A 12080-nucleotide genomic window follows, 5' to 3' on the forward strand; every position below is an offset into this window, starting at 1 on the left:
AGGTACAAAGAGGAGCTGGCACCATTCCTTCTAAAACTACTCCAATCAATAGAAAAAGAGGGAATCCTCCCTAACTCATTTTATAAGGCCAGCATCATCCTGATACCAAAGCCTGGCAGAGACACAACAAAAAAAGAGAATTTTAGACCAACATCCCTGATGAACATTGATGCAAAAATCCTCAATAAAATACTGGCAAACTGAATCCAGCAGCACATCAAAAAGCTTATCCACCAAGATCAAGTCAGCTTCATACATGGGATGCAAGGCTGGTTCAACATACGCAAATCAATAAACGTAACCCATCATATAAAGAGAACCAAAGACAAAAACCACATGATTATCTCAATAGATGCAGAAAAGGCCTTTGACAAAATTCAACAACCCTTCATGCTAAAAACTCTCAATAAACTAGGTATTGATGGAACATAACTCAAAATAATAACAGCTATTTATGACAACCTACAGCCAATATCATACTGAATGGACAAAAACTGGAAGCATTCCCTTTGAAAACTGGCACAACAAGATAGGGATGCCCTCTCTCACCACTCCTATTCAACATAGTGTTGGAAGTTCTGGCCAGGGCAATCAGGCAAGAGAAAGAAATAAAGGGTATTCAATTAGGAAAAGAAGAAGTCAAATTGTCCCTCTTTGCAGATGACATTTTTGTATATCTAGAAAACCCCATCGTCTCTGCCCAAAAATCTCCTTAAGCTGATAAGCAACTTCAGCAAAGTCTCAGGAGACAAAACCAACGTGCAAAAATCATAAGCATTCCTGTACACCAATAACAAACAAACAAAGAGCCAAATCATGAGTGAACTCCCATTCACAATTGCTTCAAAGAGAATAAAATACCTAGGAATCCAACTTACAAGACATGTGAAGGACTTCTTCAAGAACTACAAACCACTGCTCAATGAAATAAAAGAGGGCACAAACAAATGGAAGAACATTCCATGTTCATGGACAGGAAGAGTCAATATTGTGAAAATGGCCATACTACCCAAGGTAATTTATAGATTCAATGCCATCCCCAACAAGCTACCAATGACTTTCTTCATAGAATTGGAAAAAAACTACTCTAAAGTTCATATGGAACCAAAAATGAGCCCATATTGCCAAGTCAATCCTAAGCCAAAAGAACAAAGCTGGAGGCATCACACTACCTGACTTCAAACTATACTACAAGGCTACAGTAACCAAAACAGCATGGTACTGGTACCAAAACAGAGATATAGACCAATGGAACAAAACAGAGCCCTCAGAAATAACACCACACATCTACAACCATCTGATCTTTGACAAATCTGACAAAAACAAGAAATGGGGAAAGGATTCCCTATTTAATAAATGATGCTGGGAAATCTGGATAGCCAAATGTAGAAAGCTGAAACTGGATCCCTTCCTTACACCTTATACAAAAATTAATTCAAGATGGATTAAAGACTTAAATGTTAGACCTAAAACCATAAAAATCCTAGAAGAAAACCTAGGCAATACCATTCAGGACATAGGCATGGGCAAGGACTTCATGACTAAAACACCAGGCAACAAAAGCCAAAATAGACAAATGGGATCTAATTAAACTAAAGAGCTTCTGCACAGCAAAAGAAACTACCGTCAGAGTGAATAGGCAACCTACAGAATGGGAGAAAATTTTTGCAATCTACCCATCTGACAAAGGGCTAATATCCAGAATCTACAAAGAACTTAAACAGATTTACAAGAAAAAATCAAACAACCCCATCAAAAAGCGGGCAAAGCATATGAACAGACACTTCTCAAAAGAAAACATTTATGCAGCCAACAGACACATGAAAAAATGCTCATCATCACTGGTTATCAGAGAAATGCAAATCAAAACCACAGTGAGATACCATCTTACACCAGTTAGAATGGCGACCATTAGAAAGTCAGGAAACAACAGATGCTTTTACACTATTGGTGGGAGTGTAAACTAGTTCAACCATTGTGGAAGACAGTGCAGCGATTCCTCAAGGATCTAGAACTAGAAATACCATTTGACCCAGCGATCCTATTACTGGGTATATACCCAAAAGATTATAAATCATGCTACTATAAAGACACATGCACACGTATGTTTATTGCAGCACTATTCACAATAGCAAAGACTTGGAACCAACCCAAATGTCCATCAATGATAGACTAGATTAAGAAAATGTGGCACATATATACCATGGAATACTATGCAGCCATAAAAAAGGATGAGTTCATGTCTTTTGTAGGGACAAGGATGAAGCTGGAAACAATCATTCTGAGCAAACTATCACAAGGACAGAAAAGCAAACACCACATGTTCTCACTCATAGGTGGGAATTGAACAATGAGAACACTTGGACACAGGGCGGGGAACATCATTCACCAGGGCCTGTCATGAGGTGGGGGGATGGGGGAAGGATAGCCATTAGGAGAAATACCTAATGTAAATGACGAGTTAATGGGTGCAGCAAACCAACATGGCACATGTATACCTATGTAACAAACCTGTACATTGTGCACATGTACCCTAGAACTTAAAGTATATATAAAAAAAAATTAGCTGGATATAGTCATGCACACTGGTAGTCCCAGTTACTGAGGAGGCTGAGGTGGGAGGAACGCTTGATCTCAAGACTTCAAGGCTCCAGTGAGCTATGACCATGCCAGTGTACTCCAGCCTGAGAAACACAGTGAGACCCCGTCTCAAAAACAAAAAAAAAAAGTCCGGAAATTTCATTGTAATGGTGACAAAAAGGACATACTTTCCAAAATAAACAAAATTGGAACTTTAAACAACTCCCTTATCTCTATTGCTGGATATTAAATTACTGACCTTTGTTTTTTATTTACTGGAAAATTAAAAAGCCATACCTGCTCTGTATCTCAACTATTACCTCTATAGTTTTACAAAAATATCTATCTATAAATACAGTTAGTTGATAATAAATTTTTAAATAATTTTAAAATATCATAAATAGATGCCCGTAAAAAAAAAAAGGAACTTAGCCCAACCACTCATTCCATCCACAAACACTGTCAACCATTCTTCCAGATCTGTATTTATATATATATATTTATAACATATATGTAGGTAAACATGTTATTTAAATGTAGTCATGTGTTCACATCATATGTAGTGTTCTACAGTGTGCTTTTTACATTTGTTAAAAACACATCAAAGATCTATAGATCTATCTCATTCCTTTTTTTTTTTTTGAGTTGGAGTCTCACCCTATCGCCCAGACTGAAACACAGTGGCGAGATCTTGGCTCACTGCAACCTCCGCCTCCTGGGTTCAAGTGATTCTCCTGCCTCGGCCTCCCGAGTAGCTGGGATTCCAGGAGTGCACCACCACACCCAGCTAATTTTTGTATTTTTAGTAGAGACAGGATTTCACCACATTGGCCAGGCTGGTCTCAAACTCCTGACCTCAGGTGATCTGCCCACGTCGGCCTCCTAAAGTGCTGGGATAACAGGTGTGAGCCACTGCGCCCAGCTTATCTCATCCTTTTTAACAGCCATAAAACTGTAAGCACAAACCCTTATCTGTCCAATAACTTACTGATGGACACAGACTGTTTTCAATTTTCTTATATTACCACAACATTGTTGCAATCAACACCCTTATACATATTTGTGCATTTGTGTTGTTGTCTTCCACAGTATAAATTCTAAAAATTGTACTTGAAATTTTAAGGTTATAAGATATAAACATTATTGATAGCATATCCAAATCTACTCTCAAAACTATAATCTTTCAGATTTTTAAGAAGCATATGGCTGTTACATGTACAGAATAATTTCTTCCTGCTGTTTATAAAGCTACTACCATAGCATAGAAACCTAAATTAATCTAAATATAAAACCATCCATTTGCCTGCATTTATTAATATATAAGACTTTTAAAACTAGCACAATGAAAATTGGAATCAGAACACTCTGTAACAAAAAAGAAATCACAATATATATTACTGTATTTTAAAAATCGGCCGGGCACAGTGGCTCATGCCTATAACCCCAGCATTTTGGGAGGCCGAGTCAGGTGGATCACCTGAGGTTGGAAGTTCAAGACCAGCCTCATCAACATGGAGAAACCCCGTCTCTACTACAAATACAAAATTAACCAGGTATGATGGCACATGCCTGTAATCCCAGCTACTCAGGATGCTGAGGCAGGAGAGTCACTTCAACCTGGGAAGCGGAGGTTGCGGTGAGCCGAGACAGCGCCATTGCACTCTAGCGTGGGCGACGAGCAAAACTCCGTCTCAAAAAACAAACAAACAAAAAATCACCTTGCTTGCTTAGTTAAGGCTTGACTCTTCTAAAATTAAAAACCACATTCATGGTTTACTCTTTAAACAATCTGGAGGTTATTTTAGAATATGATATTAGATTAAAATCTAACAATTTTTTCTTCCAATTGTTCTAATACATTGTTTGCATGCCTTTTCTTGTTTCTGTTTCTGCAGAGACTTGAAATACTACTAAAGTCTTACATATATTTGAAAATATTTCCCAGCTACTTTTCCCACTAGTTTTGCACAACGACTGCAATCATTTATTTACTACCATTTTATTTTATTTTATTTTATTTTTTGAGACACAGTCTCGCTCTGTTGCCCAGGCTGGAGTGTAGTGGCACAATCTCGATCACTGCAACCTCCACCTCCCGGATTCAAGCAATTCTCCTGCCTCAGCCTCCCGAGTATCTGGGATTACAGGCATGTGCCACCATGCCCGGCTAATTTTTTGTATTTTTGGTAGAGATGGGGTTTCACCATGTTGCCCAAGCTGGTCTCGAACTCCTGGCTTCAAGTGATCAGCCTGCCTTGGCCTCCCACAGTCCTGGGATTACAGGTGTCAGCCACCACGCCCAGCCTATTTACTGTCATTTTATAATATACTTTAATATATAACAGTACAAGCTTTATCCTAATTCATTTTTTCTAAAAATATATTTCATCATTATTGCCTGCCTTATTCTTGCAGATGAATATTAGACTTTTGATAATAAATTCCTTCCCCACATCCTATCCTCCGGAGAATTTATAAATTAATTCCAAATTACATCTTCACAATACTGAGTTATCCCACAGAGAAGCACAGCACTGCTCTTTCTTAAAAATCTTCTTTTATATGTCTTAGTATAAATTTTGTATTTTCTTCATAGAGGTCAACACAATTTCCAATTAATTCCTACGTGGTTTTTATATTTTGATGCAATTACGATTGGGATTCGCTTCCATTATCTTTTCTAACTAGTTATTGTTACACAAAAATTAAGAAAACTTTTTTTTTAGAGACAGGTCTCTGTCACCTCAGCTGGACTGCAGTGGTGCAATCATAGCTCACTGTAGTCTCAAACTCCTTGGCTCAGGAGGCTGCCTCAGCCTCCTGAGTAGCTGAGATTATACACATGTGCCACCACGCCTGGCTAATTTTTTATAATTTTGTTTTTTGTAGAGACAGGGTCTTACTATGTTGCCCAGGCTACAAAAACATTTTTTAAACATTAAAATTAAAAGTTTTTTAGATAATTATAATTATTTAAAACATTTTAAATGGTTTAAATCAAGAAGTCTATGTTTTAGGAGAAATGTATAAACAAGTCATCTTTTAGCTAACTACAAGGCATTTGTTTTTTTTTTTTTTAATGTATATTACTACTTTACTGAAAAGGGCAAGAAAAAACTACAATTAGTCCATTTTTTTTCAAATGTTCTCTAAAGAACATAAACTGCCTTTAGAAATCAAAAAGCTATTTGTGTGTGTGTGTATGTGTGTGTGTGTGTGAGAGAGAGAGAGAGAGATGAGATCTCTCTCTGTTTCCCAGGCTGGAATGCAGTGACACAATCAGGGCTCACTGCAGCCTCACAACCTTGACTTTCCAGGCTCAAGCAATCTTCACACTTCAGCCCCCTAAGTAGCTGGTACTACAGGCATGTGCCACCATGCTTGGCTAATTTATTTTATTTTATTTTATTTTATTTTTTGAGACGGAGTCTCGCTCTATCGCCCAGACTGGAGTGCAGTGGCGCGATCTCGGCTCACTGCAAGCTCCGCCTCCCGGGTTCACGCCATTCTCCTGCCTCAGCCTCCCAAGAAGCTGGGACTACAGGCGCCCGCCACCACGCCCGGCTAATTTTTTTGTATTTTTAGTAGAGACGGGGTTTCACCGTGTTAGCCGGTATGGTCTCGATCTCCTGACCTCGTGATCCGCCCGCCTCGGCCTCCCAAAGTGCTGGGATTACAGGTGTGAGCCACGGCACCCAGCCTAATTTTTTTTATTGTATATAGACAGCGGGTTTTCCTATGTTGCCCAGATTGGTCTCACTCCTGGGCTCAAGCACTCTTCCCATCTCGGCCTCTCAAAGTGCTGAAATTACAGGCATGAGCCACTGCACCCAGCCAAGCCAAACACTTTTTAAAAAGCAACACAAATCTTTTAATTTGATATATACTTTATCAGAATCCCTGTCTGATATAGGGTCCAGAATATTTATTTTGGAAAAGTCCCTCAAGTAATCCTGATGACCATCCTCTAGTTTAAAAAAAAAAAAAAAGTACCATCTCCAGGCTAAATTACTATTTTAAATTCCTATTTGATCTTTCCTATAACCACAAATTTAGCACATTAAATATCTATAGTTTCCACCCATACCACTTAAAAAAATGACTAAAAATGAAATACCTTTAAATAGAGAAATATAGTGGTATTAATAATTATTATAACACATCATATTTCCCAACTCTATAAAAATACTACTAGTTTTAAGACAGTAATTTATTAAGTACTTTAAAAGACAATATGAAATAATATTTTATGAAAAAGAAAACAAAAAGCTTAACTAAATCTCGGTGTTTCTGTATTGGGTGCCTATATATTTAGGATAGTTAGCTCTTCTTGTTGAATTGATCCCTTTACCGTTATGTAATGGCCTTCTTTGTCTCTCTTGATCTTTGTTGATTTAAAGTCTGTTTTATCAGAGACTAGGATTGCAACCCCTGCTTTTTTTTGTTTTCCATTTGCTTGGTAGATCTTCCTCCATCCCTTTATTTTGAGCCTATGTGTGTCTGTGCACGTGAGATGGGTCTCCTGAATACAGCACGCTGATAGGTCTTCACTCTTTATCCAATTTGCCAGTCTATGTCTTTTAATTGGAGCATTTAGCCCATTTACATTTAAGGTTAATATTGTTATGTGTGAATCTGATCCTGTCATTATGATGTTAGCTGGTTATTTTGCTCATTAGTTGATGCAGTTTCTTCCTAGCCTTGATGGTCTTTACAATTTGGCATGTTTTTGCAGTGGCTGGTACCGGTTGTTCCTTTCCATGTTTACTGCTTCCTTCAGGAGCTCTTTTAGGGCAGTCCTGGTGGTGACAAAATCTCTCAGCATTCGCTTGTCTGTATTTTATTTCTCCTTCACTTATGAAGCTTAGTTTGGCTGGATATGAAATTCTGGGTTGAAAATTCTTTTCTTTAAGAATGTTGAATATTGGCCCCCACTCTCTTCTGGCTTGTAGAGTTTCTGCTGAGAGATCCGCTGTTAGTCTGATGGGCTTCCCTTTGTGGGCAACCCGACCTTTCTCTCTGGCTGCCCTTCACATTTTTTCCTTCATTTCAACTTTGGTGAATCTGACAATTATGTGTCTTGGAGTTGCTCCTCTTGAGGAGTATCTTTGTGGCGTTCTCTGTATTTCCTGAATTTGAATGTTGGCCTGCCTTGCTAGATTGGGGAAGTTCTCCTGGATAATCTCCTGCAGAGTGTTTTCCAACTTGGTTCCATTCTCCCCATCACTTTCAGGTACACCAATCAGACGTAGATTTGGTCTTTTCACATAGTCCCATATTTCTTGGAGGCTTTGTTCGTTTCTTTTTATTCTTTTTGCTCTAAACTTCTCTTTTCGCTTCATTTCATACATTTCATCTTCCATCACTGATACCCTTTCTTCCAGTTGATTGAATCGGCTACTGAGGCTTGTGCATTCGTCATGTAGTTTTCGTGCCATGGTTTTCAGCTCCATCAGGTCCTTTAAGGACTTCTCTGCATTGGTTATTCTAGTTAGCCATTCATCTAATCTTTTTTCAAGGTTTTTAACTTCTTTGCCATGGGTTCGAACTTCCTCCTTTAGCTCGGAGTAGTCTGATCGTCTGAAGCCTTCTTCTCTCAACTCATCAAAGTCATTCTCCGTCCAGCTTTGTTCCATTGCTGGTGAGGAGCTGCGTTCCTTTGGAGGAGGAGAGGTGCTCTGATTTTTAGAATTTTCAGTTTTTCTGCTCTGTTTTTTCCCCATCTTTGTGGTTTTATCTACCTTTGGTCTTTGATGATGGTGATGTTCAGATGGGGTTTTGGTGTGGATGTCCTTTCTGTTAATTTTCCTTCTAATAGTCAGGACCCTCAGCTGCAGGTCTGTTGGAGTTTGCCGGAGGTCCACTCCAGACCCTGTTTGCCTGGGTATCAGCAGTGGAGGCTGCAGAACAGCGGATATTGGTGAACAGCAAATGTTGCTGCCTGATCGTTCCTCTGGAAGTTTTGTCTCAGAGGAGTACCTGGCCGTGTGAGGTGTCAGTCTGTCCCTACTGGGGGGGTGCCTCCAAATAGATGCAATAAAAAATGATAAAGGGGATATCACCACCGATCCCACAGAAATACAAACTACCATCAGAGAATATTATAAACACCTCTACACAAACAAACTAGAAAATCTAGAAGAAATGGATAAATTCCTGGACACATATAGCCTCCCAAGACTAAACCAGGAAGAAGCTGAATCTCTGAATTGACCAATAACAGGCTCTGAAATTGAGGCAATAATTAATAGCTTACCAATCAAAAAGAGTCCAGGACTAAATGGATTCACAGCCAAATTCTACCAGAGGTACAAGGAGGAGCTGGTATCATTCCTTCTAAAACTATTCCAATCAACAGAAAAAGAGGGAATCCTCCCTAACTCATTTTATGAGGCCAGCATCATCCTGATACCAAAGCCTGTCAGAGACACAACAAAAAAAGAAAATTTTAGACCAATATCCCTGATGTGAACATCGATGCAAAAATCCTCAATAAAATACTGGCAAACTGAATCCAGCAACACATCAAAAAGCTTATCCATCATGATCAAGTGGGCTTCATCCCTGGGATGCAAGGCTGGTTCAACATACGCAAATCAATAAACGTAATCCAGCATATAAAGAGAACCAAAGACAAAAACCACATGATTATCTCAATAGATGCAGAAAAGGCCTTTGACAAAATTCAACAACCCTTCATGCTAAAAACTCTCAATAAATTAGATACTGATGGAACATATCTCAAAATAATAAGAGCTATCTATGACAAACCCACAGCCAATATCATACTGAATGGACAAAAACTGGAAGCATTCCCTTTGAAAACTGGCACAACAAGATAGGGATGCCCTCTCTCACCACTCCTATTCAACATAGTGTTGGAAGTTCTGGCCAGGGCAATCAGGCAAGAGAAAGAAATAAAGGGTATTCAACTAGGAAAAGAGGAAGTCAAATTGTCCCTCTTTGCAGATGACATGATTGTATATCTAGAAAACCCCATCGTCTCTGCCCAAAATCTCCTTAAGCTGATAAGCAACTTCAGCAAAGTCTCAGGATACAAAATCAATGTGCAAAAATCACAAGCATTCTTATACACCAATAACAGACAAACAGAGCCAAATCATGAGTGAACTCCCATTCACAATTGCTTCAAAGAGAATAAAATATCTAGGAATCCAACCTACAAGACATGCGAAGGACTTCTTCAAGAACTACAAACCACTGCTCAATGAAATAAAAGAGGGCATAAACAAATGGAAGAACACTCCATGCTCATGGGTAGGAAGAATCAATATCGTGAAAATGGCCATACTGCCCAAGGTAATTTATAAATTCATTGCCATCCCCATCAAGCTACCAATGACCTTCTTCACAGAATTGGAAAAAACTACTTTAAAGTTCACATGGAACCAAAAAAGAGCCCGCATTGCCAAGTCAATCCTAAGCCAAAAGAACAAAGCTGGAGGCATCACACTACCTGACTTCAAACTATACTACAAGGCTACAGTAACCAAAACAGCATGGTACTGGTACCAAAACAGAGATATAGACCAATGGAACAAAACAGAGCCCTCAGAAATAATGCCACATATCTGCAACTATCTGATCTTTGACAAACCTGACAAAAACAAGAAATAGGAAAAGGATTCTTTATTTAATAAATGGTGCTGGGAAAACTGGCTAGCCATAAGTAGAAAGCTGAATCTGGATGCCTTCCTTATACCTTATACAAAAATTAATTCAAGATGGATTAAAGACTTAAATGTTAGACCTAAAACCATAATAATCCTAGAAGAAAACCTAGGCAATACCATTCAGGACATAGGCATGGGCAAGGACTTCATGTCTAAAACACCAAAAGTAATGGCAACAAAAGCCAAAATAGACAAATGGGATCTAATTAAACTAAAGAGCTTCTGCACAGCAAAAGAAACTACCGTCAGAGTGAATAGGCAACCTACAGAATGGGAGAAAATTTTTGCAATCTACCCATCTGACAAAGGGCTATTATCCAGAATCTACAGTGAACTCAAACAAATTTACAAGAAAAAAACAAACAATCCCATCAAAAAGTGGGCAAAGAATATGAACAGACACTTCTCAAAAGAAGACATTTATGCAGCCAAAAGACACACGAAAAAATGCTCATCATCACTGGCCATCAGAGTAATGCAAATCAAAACCACAATGAGATACCGTCTTACACCAGTTAGAATGGCAATCATTAAAAAGTCAGGAAACAACAGGTACTGGAGAGGATGTGGAGAAATAGGAACACTTTTACACTGTTGGTGGGACTGTAAACTAGTTCAACCATTGTGGAAGTCAGTGTGGCGATTCCTCAGGGATCTAGAACTAGAAATACCATTTGACCCAGCCATCCCATTGCTGGGTGTATACCCAAAGGAATATAAACCATGCTGCTATAAAGACACATTCACATGTATGTTTACTGCAGCACTATTCACAACAGCAAAGACTTGGAACCAACCCAAATGTCCATCAATGATAGACTAGATTAAGAAAATGTGGCACATATATACTATGGAATACTATGCAGCCATAAAAAAGGATGAGTTCATGTCCTTTGTAGGGACATGGAAGAAGCTGGAAACCATCATTCTCAGCAAACTATCGCAAGGACAAAAAACCAAACACCACATGTTCTCACTCATAGGTGGGAATTGAACAATGAAAACACATCGACACAGGAAGGGGAACATCACACACCGGGGCCTGTTGTGGGGTAGGGGGAGGGAGGAGGGATAGCATTAGGAGATATACCTAATGTTAAATGATGAGTTAGTGGGTGCAGCACACCAACATGGCACATGTATACATACGTAACAAACCTGCATGTTGTGCACATGTACTCTAAAACTTAAAGTATAATTAAAAAAAAGAAAAAGAAAGACATGCAAATTGTTGATTTAAAAAAAAAGCTTAACTAAAAGACAAGCGTATAAGGTCTTCCACAGAACCACATGCCACTTTTTAAAAATTATCCTTTATGTTTCTGGCCACCTTTGGTCTTTGTACCTGACACCTGGCATTCTCTCCCAGCTCTGTATATGGCTGGAATAGACTCAGTTCATGTATCACCTCCTTATAGAACCTTTCCCTATATACTTTAATCAGCTACCCCTACCTTCCTCCTCCCTCCAACCTCATTACTCTGCCCATTTTCTTCATAGCATTTAGCATAATCTGTAATTAATGTTATTTGTTTACTTAATGTCTGTCTTTTCTACTAGAATCTGTACTTTACAGGGACAGGCACTGTATCCCAAGTGACAGGCATATAGCAGGCATCCAATCATCTGTTGATTTTGAGCACCTTCAGCACTGACAGTGTTATTTCTGGCCATAACAAAACCTGAGATTTCTGTTTTCTAAGTTAAACTTTATAATTTTACTTGGAAAACTAAATACCAAATGGAAGTTAAATACCTTCTTCAAATATCGTCCAGAAATTTTTGACAAGTAGATGTTGTCCCAGA

General features: G+C 38.7%; 1 protein-coding gene across 26 annotated transcripts in view; it reads right to left on the reverse strand.

Annotated features, from left to right (window-relative positions):
• Positions 1-12080, reverse strand: part of HYCC2 (hyccin PI4KA lipid kinase complex subunit 2) — a 100274-nt gene that overhangs the window by 55856 nt on the left and 32338 nt on the right. For 2 of the 26 annotated variants that reach the window (XM_063791489.1, XM_063791495.1), the window contains exon 1: positions 8837-8998. The exons of 23 other annotated variants lie outside the window; for them this stretch is intronic. The gene's annotated coding sequence lies outside the window, so the exon portion shown is untranslated. Of the gene's footprint in view, positions 1-8836; positions 8999-12080 lie in introns of those variants that run through there. One more of the 26 variants, XM_054680068.2, reaches the window with a different exon arrangement.

Source organism: Pan troglodytes, chromosome 13, assembly GCF_028858775.2.
Source record: "Pan troglodytes isolate AG18354 chromosome 13, NHGRI_mPanTro3-v2.0_pri, whole genome shotgun sequence".
NCBI lineage: Eukaryota > Metazoa > Chordata > Mammalia > Primates > Hominidae > Pan > Pan troglodytes.